Raw genomic sequence first — 19,124 nt, 5'->3', positions numbered from 1 at the left:
ATGGATGATTTGCATGGGTTGTGCCTTATAAACTTTGCTGCGTTGTTCTCCTAAGAATGATGCTGTGACTGATCGTTAAAATAGAGGATTACCTTGCTCTGCCTCCATAACTTCGCTGCTTGGTCCCAAGCAACCAGATTGCTTATACAAACATAAAAAAGGAAAGTGCTGACATATATACAAACACTAATATACAAATATATACACAAGGGCATTGCTTTAAAAGGGATCTCGATAATGTTTCAGTATTCGACCATTTATAGGGCCGTCTTCCACTGTGCTGTCATCTATAGATTTGAGAAAATATGTGTTATTGCCTTGCACAACGCTGATAACAAATGGGCCTTTCCATAGAAAATCAAATTTTGCATGCTTTCCCTTGTCTTCTCTTCGTGAGTCCCACCTTAGAACTTTGTCGCTAATGCAGAAATCCTCAGCCTTGGTCCTTTTGTCAAATGATTTCTTCAGCCTCTCTTGCACAATTTGAGCTCTGTCATACACTTGCTCTCTGGTTTGCTGAAGATGAATGGTTTGATTTATTCTTTGTTGAATATCATTTGGTTCTGCTTGAATCTCTTGTAACAACTTCATAATGGAAATGCCCAAAGAAGATGGAAACCTGGCCTCCATGCCATACACCAGCTCATAAGGGCTCATCCCAATGGATCTCTTTGTTGAAAGTTTGTCTGCCCAAAGGGCATTTGTGAGCTTTTTATGCTAGTTCTTCTTGTTTTCTTCTAAGATCTTCTTGATAATATTAATCAGGCTCTTGTTGGATGATTCGGCCAAGCCATTACCTTGAGGGTAATAGGTTGTAGAGTGGCCTAAGGTGATATGAAATTTATGGCAAAAATTGATCATCTTTTTGGATTTGAAGGCAGCAGCGTTATCTGTAATGATATTCTCAGGACAGCCAAATCTGGACAAAATGTTGGTTTCAAGGAATTGGATAATGGTGGAGTCATTGGCTTGCCTACATGGGATGGCTTCAATCCACTTGGTAAAGTAATATGTGGCTGTTAGAATCCATTTGTGCTGGCCTCAGGAAGAGGGATGGATTTCTCCAATGAAGTCAAGACCCCATTGTTGAAAAGGCTTCTCGGTTGAGATGGGCTTAAGGGGCAAAGGCAGCAGCTTTCTTTTTCCCTCAAAGATTTGGCATTTGTGGCATGAAACAACAAACTTCTTTACATATGCAAACAAAGAGGGCCAATAGAAACCAGCCCTTAAAATTTTATCAGCAGTGGACTTCCAATATAGATGTCCTCCACAGTCCCCTGCATGGAATTCTTTCATGACATTGTTAGTTTCATTCATGGTTAAACAATTCAGCAATATTCCTTCATGATTTTTCCAAAACAGGGCACTATCTAAGACACAAAACTTTGAAGCCTTCATTTTTAAAAATCTTTTCTTGGTTCTGGACAACCCTGGGGGAGCACACAGGTTTAACAATACAAATCAAATATTAGCATACCATGGGGATTGCAAAAAGGTTTCACTGATCCGTGGAGTCGCCAGCTCCTGTTCATTGTCCAGTTGGTTGATGTCTAAGGCTTGAAAATTTGTTTCGGCCATCAGTTTGGCTAAACCTTGTCCCTTTATCAGCTTGGTTGGTTTTATCTCTATGTCATATTCAAGGATGTTGGCAATCCACTTGCCTCTTTTTCCTTCTAATCCCTCTTGGGTTAATATGTCTTTTACAATAGCATTTGGCACATAAGCAATCACATGTGAGTATAAAATATAGATTCTGAATTCTTTGATCGCTTTAACAAGTGCATAGACCTGCTTTTCCATGATTTGGTATTTCAGGGGTGCATCTCTTAAGGCTCGGCTGAAAAATGCAATTGGCTTTTCAGCTCCTTGATCATCCTTTTGCAACAGGACAACAACTATGGTATTATTAGATGCAAATGAAAATATGATAAAGTCCCTATCAAATTTAGGACTTGTGAGGACAGGGGCTTGGGTTAAGGCAGCTTTGATACTCTCAAATGCTTGCTTGGCTTCAAGAGACCACTTTACCTTGGCATCCTTCTTAAGCATGTTGTTTAGCATTCTTATTAGTTCGGCCAAGTTTGGGATGAATCTCCTTAAGAAATTGATCTTTCTAAGGAATGCTTGCAATTCATTGATGTTTCTTGGATAAGGGATTTGAAGGATAGCTTGAATTCTTTCAGGATCAATTCTAATCCCATCTTTTGAAATGATATGGCCTAATAATTTGCATTCTTCAAGGCCAAAGAGAGATTTCTTGGGGTTCAAGGAAATACCATACTTCCTACAGGTTAGGAACACTTGTCTCAAATGTTTTAGGTGTTGTTGATCAGATTTTGAGAAAGGAGTAAGGTCATCAAGGTAAACCACTCGGAAATCATGGATTTCTTTGGCAAATGCAATGTCCATGGCCCTTTGAAAGGTAGCACCTGCATTCTTTAGTCCGAAAGGCATCTTCACATACTTAAATGTTCCCCGCAGTGTTGTAAAGGTTGTCTTGTCTTGGTCATCCAGGTGAACAAGTATTTGATTAAAACCTGAAAAGCCGTCTAGCAAAGAAATTCTTGAAGACCCCACTACTCTTTGTAGAATGTGGTCCATTTTTGGTAAGGGGTAATGGTCTTTAAGGGAGACTTGGTTTAAGTTTCTTAGGTCCACACATAGCCTAATCTCCCCTGTCTTCTTTCTTGTGGGAACAAGATTCGACACCCATTCAGAAAATCTAATGGGTGCTATGATACATGCTTCAAACATCCTCTTGACTTCCTTCTCAACCAAGGGAAGGAGCATGGGATTGATTCTTCTAAGTTTTTGTTTCAAGGTCTTTTGGTTTGGTTTTAAGGGATTGGTGTGTTGGATCACTGAGGTGTCATAGGACTTCAGGTCCTCATAACTCCAAGCAAACACATCTTGAAACTCTTTGAACAAATCCACATACTTTGTTTTTGATCAGGTGGCATATTTTTGGATAATTTAATCATTTTGGGCTTCTCTGCTGTCCCAATGTTGTGTTCTTCTATAGCAGCGTTTAAGGGCTGCTTTTTTGGCTTTTTGGGGACATCATTAGCATCAAACATGTCTTCTAATGGAGTGAGGCCAGCAGGGAGAAAGTTATCCTTTAGATCAATGATCTCGGCCTCTGTTTTGGCTATTTCCTCCAAGTGCATTTGTTTCAGCTCTTCTATGTTTGCATTGTCAAAAACAGTTGGGTTTAGGATTTGTTTGGCTGTTACAGCTGTTACAACGTGCTGATTTTCATTTGTTTGCTGTTGGGAGTCGTTCATGGCATCCATGTCAATGTTTATATTTGAAAACTCATGCTCAAGAGTGAGGAAATTGTTAATTTGTTCATCGCTTTCAAACACTTGCCAATCTTTAACGTTATTTGGGACAGCAGGCCTATGTTTTATTTTAGCAGTGAAATGGTGACTTGGCTCAAAGGGAAGCTTGCATGTGCTAGCAAAGGTGGCTAGACTGTGAGCATGAATGTTATGATTTCTTGAAATCTTGGCAAGCTTGGATTCAGAGAATGCATTGAGTATATTAGTGGCAGCTGTCCTATAGGCCCTCATTCTATTGTCATTAGTAACAAAGTTACCTTTCATTTGTTGGATTACTAGGTCGGAGTCACCTAGAATAGACACTTTGGCAGCTCCTAAAGCTTTGAGCAGCTTAAGGCCTAAGAGGAGTGCCTCATACTCGGCCATGTTGTTGGTGCATTTGAAATTCAGTCTATATGCATGACCTTGTGCATGATTGTTATGTGTGTTGTGGATCCATATTCCAGCCCCTGCTCCTAACTTATTAACTGAACCATCAAACTCTAAATACCATGTGATTTCTTGCTTGTGGTTAGTATTAAGAGTTTCAGTCATTTTAGGATTGGGCGGACCTGAGTCTTGTGTTTCGGGAGGTTCTTCTTGTGTGCTAGTTGCATTGGCTGTTGTGACAGTCTCATGGGTATGTGCAACCGATTCTTCATTGATGTGTGCTTGTTGTTCTAGAGCCAAAGGCTTGACATCAGTTAAAGGGTAGCTATCATCATTAAACAAAATAAATGAATCCATATCAGTATGGATTGAGTAGATGGGGAAGTTTTGTGGCTTATCCTCGCTACTCACCATATATTTCATGAGTGTTTCTCTATATAGTCTTTTTGGTTGCCCAAAGACTGATATAGTGGCGTAAGAGAGGTCTAATTGGAGGGATCCTTGGAGTTTTGCTCCCCAAGATCTTGATAGGAGCATGCCATACTTTGGTGGAATGTCAGCAACCACCACATCCATGAGGATTGTCTTGTTAGGATATTGGACTAAGGAGACACACAAGTCTTTGATTAGGCCTAAACACTTGACTTGACTTGAGTCAAAGGAGAATAAATCTTTGTATGGCCTGGTTATGTCAAGGTTTAGTCTTTCCATTACCGCTTTGGGCATAAGATTGTGTGATGCACCTGAGTCAAGCATTGCATTATGTAAAATTTTATCATGGATATGAAAACTGATATAAAATGGCAAAACTGCTCCATTGACTGTTTTTACAATAACTTCTGGGCCAAAGAGCAGCTCTGGGGTATCATCTAAAACATTTACATCATCCTTAACCTCTGGCATTTGTAGCGATCTTTGTATTTGCTACCTATAAACATCATGCTTGGCAAGTTCTGAGAGGGGGATGGATATCTTAAGTTTTCCAATCTCTGCCTCTAAATTAAATGGCTTTTCCAGTGGAGTCTTGGTGTTGATGATGGAAGATTTTTCTTTTTCATTTGAATTATCAATGACTTGCTCTCGTTTGCCAGCGTTATGGAGAGTGATTGCTTGCGTTTTTCCAGTTATGGGCAGGCTTTTTGGAACGTTGTGCGCATTTTCCTTTGAGGAAAAAGGCACGACAGACTGCTTTTTAGAAGGTTGTTCGATAGTTATCTCATCTCTGGTTACGTGCTGTGGGTTTGGGGCAGATTGTTCAACGTGTTCTGTTATAACAGCCTTGCCTTTGATTTTATCGGGCTGTTGTTTTTCCTTTGGTTTGATGGGCTTGGGCACATCAATCGTTCTGGTTCTTAGCTTATATTGCTTGTTTAGCTCATAAACGGTTGGGTCATAGGCTTGTTCAAAGTCGAAAGACTCTTGGGTTTGGGTTTGGAATTGATGCATATTATCGTTATTTTGGTCTTCTTTAGTTAAGAAGACATGTTGCTCATTCTTCAAACCCATTAGGTTTATGTGAGTGTCTTCTATGGGCTCATTAGCTGTTGATGTCTCAGCGTAATTTTCTTGGAAAGGAGGCCTTATTTCACGGTCTGGGCTCGCTCTTCCAGCGTTTGGGTTTTGATTCCTTCTGAAGTTCGGGTTCCTAACAGCGTTGGTTTGCTGCCCGTCCCATGATGATTTTTTCTCAACGTTGTCCACTCTGTCTACCAGCCTATGCATGCCACTGATAAGGGCATCCAGCTTTTGGTCTATGGCTGAGGGTTCTTCTTTAAAGGTTGTTCTCCTCTCTGTTCTGGCTTTGTTTCTTTTGGCAATTAAATTTTCCTCCACAGTGACAGCCACATTTTGCATTTCGGCAAGGCTGTTAGGGGCTCTTTTATACAAGGCAAGGTCAGGTGGAGGCCTTAAGTTCTGTGGTATTGCATTATAGACATTATTGAATCTTGCACAATAGTCCAAAACAGTCTCTTGAGGGCCTCTTTTAATTGTATCGTATTCGGCTAGTATTTGCAAGGGGTCTTTCTTTTTCTCCCATCTGTTGATAAATGACTGGTATAAGGCTTTTGGGTCTGCTATGGAATTAGCTTGGAGTGCTCTAAACCAAGTCCTGACATCGCCCATCAAACTTTGGACAAAAATTTTCATTCTTACCCCATCATCGTCAATCTCATAGCTTTCAAAGTAATCCTGCATTTTCTTTGTATGCTGAAGGCACTTGTGCCATGAAAATAAGTTATTTTAGTCTGGTAATCCTGAGGCATAGCCCCGAGATTAGCAGGCAGCTGTAAGGGTTCATATCTATTATCCATATTAACAGGTATAAGTGGAACAACAGGGATAAACGGAACAGCTGGAACAACTGGGATAATAGGAGTAGTAGCGATAGTATGCGCAGTGAACGAAGGTGTGGAAAAGGTGCTTGGAGAGGTGGATGAAGAACAAGGGGAACTAGGGGTTGAACGAAATAAAAATTTGACAGGGGTTGGAACACAGCTTGGCTGAACTGTCTTAGGACTAGAATCAGCAAAATCCTCTTTTCGCTCTAATTTCCTGAGGTTTCTTGGGATTAAATTTGGATTTGCAAAAGCAGCTAGGGGATTTGGGTCTAGGTTTGACCTTGTATAACGTGTTTTCTTCTTAGGAGCCAGCTTCTAACTTGTTTTTTGGAATTTTCTGAATAAGTTCCCCAGTGGAGTCGCCAATATGTTATCACTCAGGTTGTCCCTTGGCTCCTTAAGGGATACGACCGAGGTAACCACAAACCAATCTTTGGACTGCAGGTCCTAGCCTACCTGCAATCAGAGAGGGCTCTCTCTTTCTGTTTTAACTTTGTTTTGGGTTGATTTTAGGCTAGTTATTGAGTTCAAGGGGTTTTGTTTAAGTTTTGGTGGGATGATTGATGTTTTCAAGTAGGGAGGCATGCATAGTGTGAGAGGTTCAAACCATTGGGCATGGAGTCATGGAATTGGGCTGCTGGTGCGTTTTCTTGGTCACAAGAGGAATATAGAGCAGGATAGCTACACATGAAACAATCTTTCAAGTTAAAAGGATGAAATGAAGGCTAAGGAATGAAAGGCAACTAAGAATCTCTCATTCAGCTTAACAGAGGGAAGGCGAGTGAACTATATCTAGGAGCAGTCAAGAATTCCTAAATAACAGTCATACATGAATGAAACAGAGCAAATACGAGCCATGAGGAATTCATATTTATGCCTGAATCAGAAGAAAACATATAGAAGTCACAGAAACTGAGCATAGAGTGCAGCCACGCAAATTCTAAGCTAATCTTTCTTTCTGTAACTTAGATGGTGATATATGTATGATATAAACATATATGAATTGAAAACAGAGGTAAGAAACACTTATTGGGCCATGTAGCAGCGCAAGAATTCTATATTTCACTCTTCAGCCATTAATAACACAACAGACAGTCCATCCTCCAAACTTTTCAACAGTCTTTGATTATAGAAATTCTCAAAACATACAGTGCGAGTCCCGCCTGAGGATTATCAGCCAACCAACCCTTTAAACAATGAATTAGGGTGGTTTATATAGGGAAAATATCTAGAAATATCTATTACAACAAACCTTAAACAGGCCTGAGGGAAATGCATTCTTTAACCTAATCTTGCCCTGAAATTAATGCAAGAAAATATCTTTGAGTTGCGCTGGAGGCAGCTGTATCAAAATGAGTTAATATGGTGTCCTTATGGCTCTATGCTGTTCATTTAGCCATAACTGTGCTTTGGGCTTTGATCCCCTGCTCTTGAGTGGTTTTGATGTGCATTAACTGTGATCTGAGAGCCTTTAAATGGCTTCACCGCTTTCTTTGACTTTGCTTGGGGGCCTTTAATGTTCACCCGCTTTGGTATTGCCGACCTGATACACTTTGCCACTTCACTGATACTCTTTGATTGAATTTGGGCTTTATCTTTCCTCTGATACTCTTTAACACTTGAATCAGCCACTTTCTCTCGACCTGATATGCTTGAAACTGTCAAATCGCCCCTTTTCTGCCCTTTCAAGGCAAAAATGGCTGCTGCAAATGATTTTCGTGGCCTCTGGAATGCTACCGGCGTTGGCCGATTTGAATACGAACATAAATGAAGAAATCCTATCAAAACTGCGAATTTTCGGGCCTGCTGGTAGCCGAGCGATATGAAGCCTTCCATTTTGGTCATTTTTTCTTAGTGATGTGCGATTAGCGCTAAGCGCTAATCGTGCATCGAAAACTGCCTCTGTTTTACATTCTGGGCTCTCTTTGCTGCGATTTTCGCCCTTCGCGCCTTCTTTCAGTGATGATGTCAGCATGACGTCAGCAGGGGGTCCTGGTACGGCAGTGACGTGGCAGGGTGACGTGGGAGTACGGCAGGGATTAAATCGACGATCGGCAATCGGCGGGGACAGGGGGCAATGGTTTTTATATATGTGATGCGATGGGAGCGATCACCGATATCGGAAAAGCGATAAGGCATGCGGTTGCGCGAAAATGGGAAATATTGCGGAAATGAGTGGATTGCGATGCGATATGCTTTCGGGTGCAATAGCAATATCACATCGTTGAATGAGAGGGGGGCATATGTATATAGGTACAAAAACCTTGCGACTGTCGATCGTGAAATCGCATCGGCGAAATGATATCGGGGAGTTATAAAAGGGGGCCGATGAATGAATGCTGCGACCTCCGACAGCGATATCGCGTCAGAGGGGAGGAAAACTCATCGGAGGAGGAAAAACTTAATCGGAAGAGGGTTAATGCGATCGGAGGATGATCTATGTGATCGGAAAAGGCTTTTTAAAGATTTGGAAGGGTCCTTAATGCATCAGAAGGAGTCCGATAGCATTTGAAGGGGGTTTTTATGTTTTGGAAGGAGTCCAAACACCTTAGGAAGATGGTTTTTGAGCAAAATGAGGGTTCTTACTAAGTTTCAAGTAAACTTAGTAATTCTCAAACGATATTTATGGTTATATTTCAACCAGAGGAGGGGATATGTAAATAATGGGGATTTTTACTATATTTTTTAGTATGGGAAGGGGAAATAAGGAGGGATTTACATAATAGAGTTAAGAGTTAATATGAATTTTGTGAAGAAAGCGCTAAGGATAGGAATATTAGGCTTTAAAGGGGGAAAATGACTCATAGAGGGAGTATGAACATTCCTTGAGTAAAGTAGATCTTTACCAAAGCAAATGGTATGGAAAATGATGAAACTAAGAGGTATCAAGCAGATCTTGACCTCTTTAGGGAAATTAGTGAGTGATTTGGGAAAAGAGGAAGAAGGGGAAGTTAGACATGCATCGCTTGAGGTCCTTTAAATGAAAAACTACCTCCAACTTGAGATATGAATAGATATGACACTTGAAAAGATGAAATGGATCACAAATCATGATTCCACAACCACAAAACTACCTACCCGGCTTATGCACCTAGCATTTTCTCTTCTTTTGGTTTGGGTGCACTTGAACTAGCATACCCAGCTTTTCATTCTTTTCTTCTTGCTGTCCTCCTATCTACATCTACACTTATTTCATCCAGGGGCTCAGATTAAGCTGTTGAGCACCCTTGTTTCTCTACCTATCTACAAATCTGCCAAGATTAAGCTGTTTGGACAGATAATGATTCTCTATATTCTACAACAGGAAATTGAAACCTAGGGAGACCAAGATTAAGCTGTTTGGCCCTCCCTTAACTGAAAACTCATCAAAAATGGATCAACTCATCAAAAATGGAACATAGCAGTGGCACTTAGACTAGCACACTCTCATGGACACTTCTTTGGCCTCTGTAGCAAATATGGAACGTTGCAGCATGCAAAGTATGACATATTTGGCATGTAAAAATGTCGATCATGAAAGATGAATACCTGTTGCAACAGGAGGCTAACACACTACAAAGTGCTTTGAATGGGAACTGAGAAATTCTCAAAAAATGTGCCTTGTTGGTGGTATTCTATCAATAATTGTCCCCAACTCATTTTCAAGGAGAACTTAAGCAAACAAATTTTAGAATCCATATACACAAGACAACTAGTTAGCTTTTCCAAAAGTATTTCAAAGTTCTTGCTATTGTGTGTGGTTCCTCAATTCTTCTGAGGTTCCTCAAATAGACCTCAAAAATCGACTATGGTCTTCTCTTTCAACAACATAAATCTTGGATTCAATAGATAAATGAAACTTCGACCTATCTAAGTATGTCGGACTCCTGCAACCAGTTTTTGAGGTTTATCAGGCCTTTGTCACATACTTGTCATTCTTGAGGCTTCTCGACTTTCTGTGATTCGCATTAAGGCCATTCGGCCCTTTACAATTTGCACTAAAATATACAGACTTCAGCCTTCTTCTTAACCATCACAGAGGTCCTTTAGTTATGTCATAGGCTTATGATTTTGACTTGAATTTAGAACATAGATCATATAGCTAGAATGGATCTTCTAGGGCACAAACAAATGAAGTAGATCTTGGTTTCCTTTAGGAATATTATATGTCCTTATAACCAGAGTTGAACTAGGGCTAGAAAAAACCCTAAAGATTAACTTGAAATAAGTTGGTTGCTTTTTCACCCACACTGTGATACAATGTTGATTTTCAATGATATTCTAAATTGATAATTACTTCTTATGATTTCTTAAGTTAATATTTTCATTCATATTCATCATAAATAAATTAAATGAAATATTTCAATAGTAGAAACAAAATTGACAATAGTATCATAAAGAGACAACCAAACAAGAAACACAAACATTTTACCACGGGAAAACCCACATGGGGGAAAAACCAAACAACCATTTCCTTAGAGAAATTATGCGATTCAACAAGAGATACATCTAGTATTTGCAATAAAAACCAAGGTCAAACTGACCATAGACAAATCTAAGTCAAGTCTAGTCAAACAAAGTTAAATAGTCTCACAAATTCAGTCTGCCCATAAGAGATTCATTATGCCTTGATTTTGTCTACCAGAGAAACTTGACCACTATAGGTTTGCCTCAAATGAACTCATCTGCCTCAAATAAACTCATCTACCCATAAAATTTTGATCTACCCATAAGAGATTGTCTTCCCATACACTCGTATTTCTACCTTCGATTGAACAAAAGTGTAAGAGTGATTTGAATTTACTTGAACAAAAGATTTTTCGAATTGACCCGTGCAAGAGGACAAAATGTCCTTTATATAGATATCAAAGGGGCCCTAATGACATGACTCTAGGGGTGGGTTGACATGGAGCCAACCTTACATTTTGGAGGTAAAAATTCATAATTTGAAAATTCAAATTTACCTCTTGCTGAAGCTGACATGAAGAACATGCCTTGAATTGATTATTACATTTATTTGAAAGGATAAAACATTAATTATGAAGACCGACCATAGCTAAAGAATTCAACAAGGGGGATTATGATGGTTTCCATCAATGAAAAAGTGGGAGATTGTTGAAATAAGTTGTCATTGATGTCAATGGTTATCCAAATGAAAGAAAAAGTTACATATTCAAATAACACATTTCAACATATTGTTTAGGAAATTTTGATGCCCCATTTGAATACCCTATATTTGAATGCATTTTTACTCCATTTACCTAGATCAAATGGACATATAACATATATGGTTAGAAATATTATTCCAACATATTTCCAATGGTACATGACACTCCCTCTAACTTCTCACAGTTGAGGAGAATGGTTTTTTGAATATTCACTATACATTATGCAATGGCACAAGCTAGTGCAACCAGTGGAAAAGTTGGCCCAACCATCAGACAAGTCATCCCATTCTAGACCTTGAATGCACTATAAATAGGCACAAGAAAGAGAATTTCAAGTCATTAACAAGAAAATTTGGCTTTGTTCAAACAAGCGAAGAAAATAAGGAATTCTAAGGTTCATACCTCATGAACCAAAAGTGGAGAGGAGTTGATTTGGAAATACTTTATGGGGAAGGATTTTTGCCACATTTTTAAAGGGTTTTTGGCTTAATTTGGAAAGGCCTTTTTTGGCTTATTTTTGGAAGGAGTTTTGGCATACTTTTGAAGGTTTCAGCCTTGGTTTAGGTCCTGCTGAGTTTAAGTTCTATTGTTAAGGAGACTGAGTTCAAGGATCATTTGTTGAGAAAGATTTTGTTGCTAAGAATTTCATGTTTGGGAAATCGAGTGCTTGTGTGAAGGACAAAGGAGAAATTGCTAGGAGGGTATACTTTCTTTGACTAATATTGACTCTTGTATAAGCTTTAATGTTGATAAATCAGGGAGTCGGTGTTCCTTTCAATTGGTGTTGATAAACCAAGGAGTGGGTGCTTCCTTTCAGTTGGTGCTAATAAATTTGAATATACTCTTTATATATATTAAAAAAATAATTATGTGGTTCTCCTGCTTTGGGATTTCACGTAAAAATCTTTGTGCTTTGTATATTTATGTTTTTATTTTATATCTATGGATGCAATGACAAGTTTTTGAAGTTTAAAATTGTTAGTACTGACTCATCGCACAACCCCCCCCCAGGCCCACCCCCCATCTCAATGTTGTTGAATATTCCAACAATATATACATGTTTTGTGTAAAATTAATAGAACGTTTGTCATATTTTCTCATATGATTATGTGGAAGTTAAAATGAAATACACCTTTTTTTATGGACAAGTATATTAGATTTAAGGTTAAGACAAATGCCTTGGTCATAAGCAACCTTGGTTGCAATCCAATGATTTTGCAGCTTATCAATTCATTTAATAATTATAATGAACAATTCATACTTCTCCTTCGGATCCCCAAAAGTCAATTATAGATCATTTTAGAGAATGAGTCAAGGCCAAGGAATAGGGAGATAGAGTGGACCAAGAAAATTTGAAGTTGAGTAAAGGGAACTTCACAAAGAAGGGTTATCCTTAAATGATCAAGGGAAGGCCCCACTACTACAATTTCATCTCCCCAGTGCTCTTCATTTGCCACTAGAAATTGATTTCATCAATGACATTGAATAATTAGACAATAGTACAATATAGTAGTCAATTGCTTCTAAATCATTGGTAACCCTCGCATTGTTGCTAACTAGGCAAGCCATCTCCTCTATAATATTAGTGAAAGTAAACATAAATTTCTAACATCTAATGTTGAACTTGAACCATCACTTAAATACTATAAAAAAATTAATGATGGAAATGTTGGGATAACTTCATGCTATAATAAGTGAATTGGGGAGAGAAGGGACTCCCTTAAAGGACATCTTGGCATCTTTGAATTCCTAAATAAAGAGATAATCAACAAGGGGAAAATCCATAAAGAACATATTACTCAGTTTTCTATAGTTAGTTGATATATCGTTAATAAGGGTTTTTTTTAAAGAGACGAGTAACAATTTTTATAAACAAAACTAGAAATGGGCAAGTCCCTTACATTCAAGATAAGCTTTATCTCAGAGTTTTGCAGAGATACATTCAGAGAGACCTTGATGCTACCTCTTTTATTTCTATCTATTTTTCTTACATCATTTAAACTGTAAACTTTCCAGAAAACACCACATAACTTAATTATTTGACAAAACATGTAAAATGAAGTGACAAACTACCCATTTATTCAAAGTTCTTTATCCTCTTGGTCAACTTCAGAAGATTGGCCAGGTTTCGCATTCCACACAACATTAGGAATAGGTCCTCAACTCTCTTGTTCTGCTCCCTCTTCATCCATTGGAGTGGGTGCGTCTCTCAATCCGAAGACCTCTTTCAACAGGCTGACAGTATTCGCTTCAACCTTGACCTCGATGTTTTCCATCTTACATTTCAAGTTGACCATGCATGTGTTAAAATGTTCCATGGATTTCTAGAGTAGCTCCATATCTTTTCCAATTCCAACCAGGTGGGTCAACACTACAATCATTTGGTCCTGAATTTCCTTCACTATTTGTTTGCTTGAATTGTCAATCAACACCTCCAAATTTCCACTAATTGTATTCTCGAGAATGTTTGCTCCATTACCACTGCCATTGTTGCTAACTGAGGCCATTTTTCTCGCAATCCTTCTCTGCACTAGGATAATTCTATTCTTGAACTACATCACCCAGCTCCTATAAATAATTGCTTGCTCCCTGTCGAATGAGACTCCCATCTTATCGCAATTAAATGTCTTCCCAGTCTGCAACTCAGTCAAGGCACAATCCCCCATTTTTATCATGGTCGAATTTCCTTCGAAATGAAACATAGTGGTATTGTGAAGGCCTTCACCTACCTTCCCAATTAATTGCCAATAGGAGGGAATCCACCTGTCAGGCGTCATGGATATAAGGTTCTAACACACCCATCTGTTCATTAATACTTGACTGTCGTTAATGCCTCCCAAGGAGTTACTGCCCATCCCCAAGGAAGTCTTGAATTTATTAATATGATGTTCTTTGATTATTCACACGATCCAACTGTAATCCAACAAGATTTTGATTAAGAAAACCATTATGGGACATGACAAATGAAACTGGAACGATCAGTATTTAAAACACATTGCTCTAATGTCGCGCCCATGTTGGCTTGTTGGTCTCCCTCATGGTTATTTTCCCTCTTAACATGATATATTTTGTATTCCTCTAAGATACTGAGAAGATTCATTATCCTTATAATCAGAGGAAAAGGATTAGAATCAATAAGATGCTTGTTCCTTGAGAACCTTGAGCACTTTTGAATTACCACCATTGAGTCACCGACGATAATCAGTTTCCTAATGCCTTTGGAGATGTTGATCTTCAGGCCTTGCCATAGTGATAGTGCTTCAACTTGATTGTACGAGGCTTTCCCCAGTCCCTGGGCGAACCTTGTTTCGGTTTTTTCTTCGAGGTTATAAATCACCCCTCTTGCTCCTGCCTCCCTGTTATATCATTAATAAGGGTTATTATGAATTATTTAGGAAATATATAGAGATGGCTTCCATGTGGTTACTCTTAGAAAGGATTTGGAGACAAGATATTCATTTCCCAACTATGCATGTGATTTCTAGCATGATGGATGTAATTAGAGTTGCACCACTTAATGTTGTAATTGTATTGTACAATTTAAAATTAGTTAAATAGCAAGTTTGGTAATTTGGTTGTACACTGCATTATTCATGTATATTGAAAAGGTTTTCGGCGATAATGGCAAATGAAATTTGATGTGATTAGCGCCGAAAACCTTCTCAATAAACTTGATATGGATCACAGTAGCCTAAAATCAATAATTCTTCATGTAATTAATTGCTCAATGAAGGTATGCAATTTAATGTAATATTATTTTGGCTCGTTTCCTATTTTGATTGGAAGTCCCATATATTTCCCAAAATCATGCATTTAGATACTAGAACAAAAGTTCATATTAACTCATAGAATAGTTGACTAACTCCTTCCTGCTACTCTCTTCCAATTCTAACCCCATGAGAATTGCACTTGATGGAAAATAAATTGCAATAATATTTCATTGGGTCCCACTCCAAAAGACACCATTAATGATGTTGGGTAGCTAATTAAAGGATATGTGTGTGTGCAAAAAATATTCCAACTAATTTCCATTGGGTCATAATCCTTAATAAGGAAGAAATTATACATTAGCTAAAAGGGCTATTGTATTCTCAGGGTACTTGATAAAATTAATTTTGTAACCATGTATGTCAACAATAAAGGGCCATTAGTACTTTCACCCTCATTTTCAATTATGTTATTGGGTGTCATCAAAGGAAGATTTAGGTGACTAAATTTATGTTCACCTCGGCATAGCTTCATGGTAACTTGTTCTTGCATTAAATGTACTATTATACTATCTAGACTCATTGCCCATCTTAATTGAGAGATCCATCTTGTTTCCTAAAATGGTGTATTTAGCATATGGAACTAAAATTGATATTAATTGTTGTTATGTTATGGATTGTAATATTCTCATTGGATTCCATTCTACTTGAAGGAATTTCGTAGGTGAATAGACTCTCTAAGCACATTTACCAAGGTCACAATTCCTAACAAATAAAATAATCTACAAGAAAAATAGTAGCCTTATATTCCTAGGCTCTAGAGAAGCAATTTCATTTATTGTTATAGGCTTTTAGCTATTGTATATTATTAATAATTGTTTGAGATTCTTGATGTAAATCTTCCTTTTTATTGAAGAAGGAACTTAGGCTAGGTATTAACCTTTGCATATATACTTTTGAACCATGATGCAAAGGACATGACGTAAGTATATTGTTCATGTTGCCACTCAGAGTACATAAATAATTAATGGGAAAACATAAACATAACATCCATTCCACAACAATATTTCAAGTTCTTTCTTAAAAATCCAAATACTATTACATAATCATATTTCACCATCATAAATCAATCATAACCTTGACACATTCACAAAAGTGTCACACCAAAGCAGCTATAAAAGATCATAACTTCAACAAATTGCCAAAATTACCAAAAAATAAGACTTTAGTGTCATAATAAGATAGATTTGTGCATATGTGAATCAATTTGAATAAATTTGTGCATTTTAGAGTTAGATCCAACCACGGGAAATTAGAGATGAGCCTAAGGCTATTAAACAATCCCAAAACTCTAATTTTGAACAACACTACATAAACAATTGATGTCATTCTTATTGAGAAGCAAGTCTCAAGGCTATTTCTTGGTATGGCTTCAAGAGACCAACAATTATTTACTCTCGACTTATAATTTTCAGTCTTCCAGTCATATTATTTAATATCTTAATTTTACCCCATAGAAAAGGGTGATCCTAAGTGCACTTCTTCATTATGTTTGGTTTGACATATTCATCTTTTCCTTGCATTACTTGAGATAGCTTCCTAATGTTGGCTTCTCCATTTCAAGGTTCCAACCAAGGCTTTCCTTCCTTGGGGACCAAAGTTATGATTATTAATCTACAATTTCCCTTTAATTTTAATTTATCTTTCCCCAAGGATTTTGTTGATTACATTTTCCTTCCCAACAACCTTTCAACTAATAACTCCACATATGTTGTAATTCCTTTGACTAGGTTGACGAATTCATAGTCAACCAATGTTATCAATCCTTGTATGTTTGTTTATATACCTTTAAGTTGCCCAATGGGCTCTACAAACCTTTGGGCTACCAACTTTAAGAAGTTTCTTAACCTAAGTAAGTTAGGTCACCCCATTTTTATCCAAGTCTCCTTCGATAGGATACGAACTTTAGTCTACCATGACCTAAGGAATTAAAAAGCCTTCAACCTCCTGTTGTATTGGCTACAACCACCCTCCAAAATTTTGTCAATGCTTCGTTTTGGAGCCTCCCTTCTAAACCATAGCAACTCATATTGCACTGATCCAGGTATTTGTGCTTCAACTCAGCCTTATTAGTTTCATCTTGGCTTATGTTTGCTCACTTAGCTCTTTTTCTAACCCACAAGTTGATCCCTTGACTTGGTATTTCGACAGTTTCAGGCTTGCCTTAGAGAACTACACAATTCTTGAGGGCAACTGGCTGTGCTCTTGGGAATTGTGCAGTCCTGATTGACAATGGGCCTTGAGCTCGGGAAATGCACAGTACTGGATGGCAGCCAACCTTGAACTGGGAAATTGTGCAGACTTGAGAGGCATCCTAGAGCCACTTAGCTCAAAAATTGCGCAGAACCAACTGTGCTCAAAAACTGCAGAATGCATGAGCTAGAGAGTTTCTCGATTCTCCCTAAAATTGTGCAATCTTTCCGGGAAGTACATGACAGTTTTCCCGAAAAAACAGAAAAGAAAAAAACAAATGGCATCCCCAACAAATAGGGATCTATTTTTAACAAGCCAAGGGAGGCAATTGAGTTATTTTGGAAATTGCCGCTAAGTGTCGCTTGTTCCTTGATTTTGGCATGCAACCAAATCTATTTAATCGAGGTTGCTAGAGCTCATTTGCACATTCGATCTTGGAACTCTAGCATTCTCAAGGAGATCAAGGAATATTCGGTGTGATCGTCGTCACTTTTCCGGGTGAGTTTTTCTTTTCTAGTCTTTTGCCGCTTTTCCTGTCGCTTTTTGTTGTTTAGCTTGTGAGAGTGTTGTTTCACCCATTTCTTTGAACAACTGATGGTGTTTTAACTTGTTTTAGCTTGTAGAAGTGTTATTTCAAGTTTTAGATTACCTTTCCCAAGTTATCATGTTTTTGCACCAACGGTAACCGTTACATCAACTCTCTTCACATGCTTCGTTTTCCTTGATTTTGAATGATTCCTGCACTTGTTTCACATGCATGCATCATCACTTAGTCAGATTTTCACTCAGAATGACACCATCCTTCAGATCTGCTTGATTTCATACTCCCCTTGGCCAGATCTAGGCCCCCATTTTCCCGGATCTCACATTGCACTACGCAATCTGGGAGCTCAAGGCCTCTACCTTGGCTTCTGGAATTGCACAGAGGCTATCTTGGTCTGGCTCCAACTACGCACTGCGTAGTTCCAAGAGCCAACCTCCTAGCTTGGCCACTAAGACTACGCAAGGCGCAATCTCTCCCTACCTTGGCCCAAGATTGAACTACGCATTGCGTAGTTCTAGTCACCAAACTTCCAAGCATTGCGTAGTTCTCATAGTCAGCCAATGACCTATGTCAGCGAGAATTGTGCAATCCTTACGGTCATGAGCCCGGTTTGTTGCTTGCTCTTGTCTTGAAGCTGCTTTAGTTTTTAAGCTGAAATTTGTTTGCCATGAGTGTCCTCTCAGTCCCACAGGTACAACAATTGTTGAGCATCTCTCTAGCAGTTTCAGTTAACATGGCATCAAAGAGAGTTGCATCAAAGGAAATCACCGAGAGCAGTATCGGGGAAGCAGTTGAGCAAATATTAGTTGACTTGCCAATTTATGCAGATGCTCAGTTGTTCATTGATAAGGGTAGAACACTAACATGGCAGTAAATCAAAGATACTTTTGCAGAGGACTTCAAGGAAGACTTAGAGGACCGACATGTTTACCTTAGCATCCAACGGTCAGACTTATAAAAGGTTGCATGCAGGTACCTTGCCTTCCCATGTGAGAACATTATCCATTGAATTGTCTCACACATAGATGAACACAATGGCATTGAGCAGTGCCAGTGGGATAGATCTTGCCACCTTCAGGGCGGAGAACTTTCAACAGATGTATCATTTACCCCAACCAGTGAAGTGCACAAACTCATTTTTCTATGCCACCCACAACTTTGTGAACATTAAATACATCATCAAGTGCTAGGTGAAAAATCCGTCAAAGTTTAGACATACACCCAATCATGTTTACAAGACAAAGTCCCTCACAAAGGCTTATCAATTCTTGATCATTTTTTCCTGTAGAATATATGGTCAAGAGAACACAAAAACCTTTCCTAAAGGTTAGGTAGTCCTATTGGACATGTTGGTGAGTGATGGGAAGCCATTCAACTGGTCAGATTTGTTGGCTCATTAGTTGAAGATCCATGTGACTAATGCT

The sequence above is a fragment of the Pinus tabuliformis genome, chromosome 6, assembly GCF_031772625.1.
Source record: "Pinus tabuliformis cultivar Carrire ecotype Pingquan chromosome 6, CPIR1, whole genome shotgun sequence".
NCBI classification, from domain to species: Eukaryota; Viridiplantae; Streptophyta; class Pinopsida; order Pinales; family Pinaceae; genus Pinus; species Pinus tabuliformis.
The sequence above is the reverse complement of the archived record's forward strand: the minus strand, read 5'-3'. Positions refer to the sequence as shown.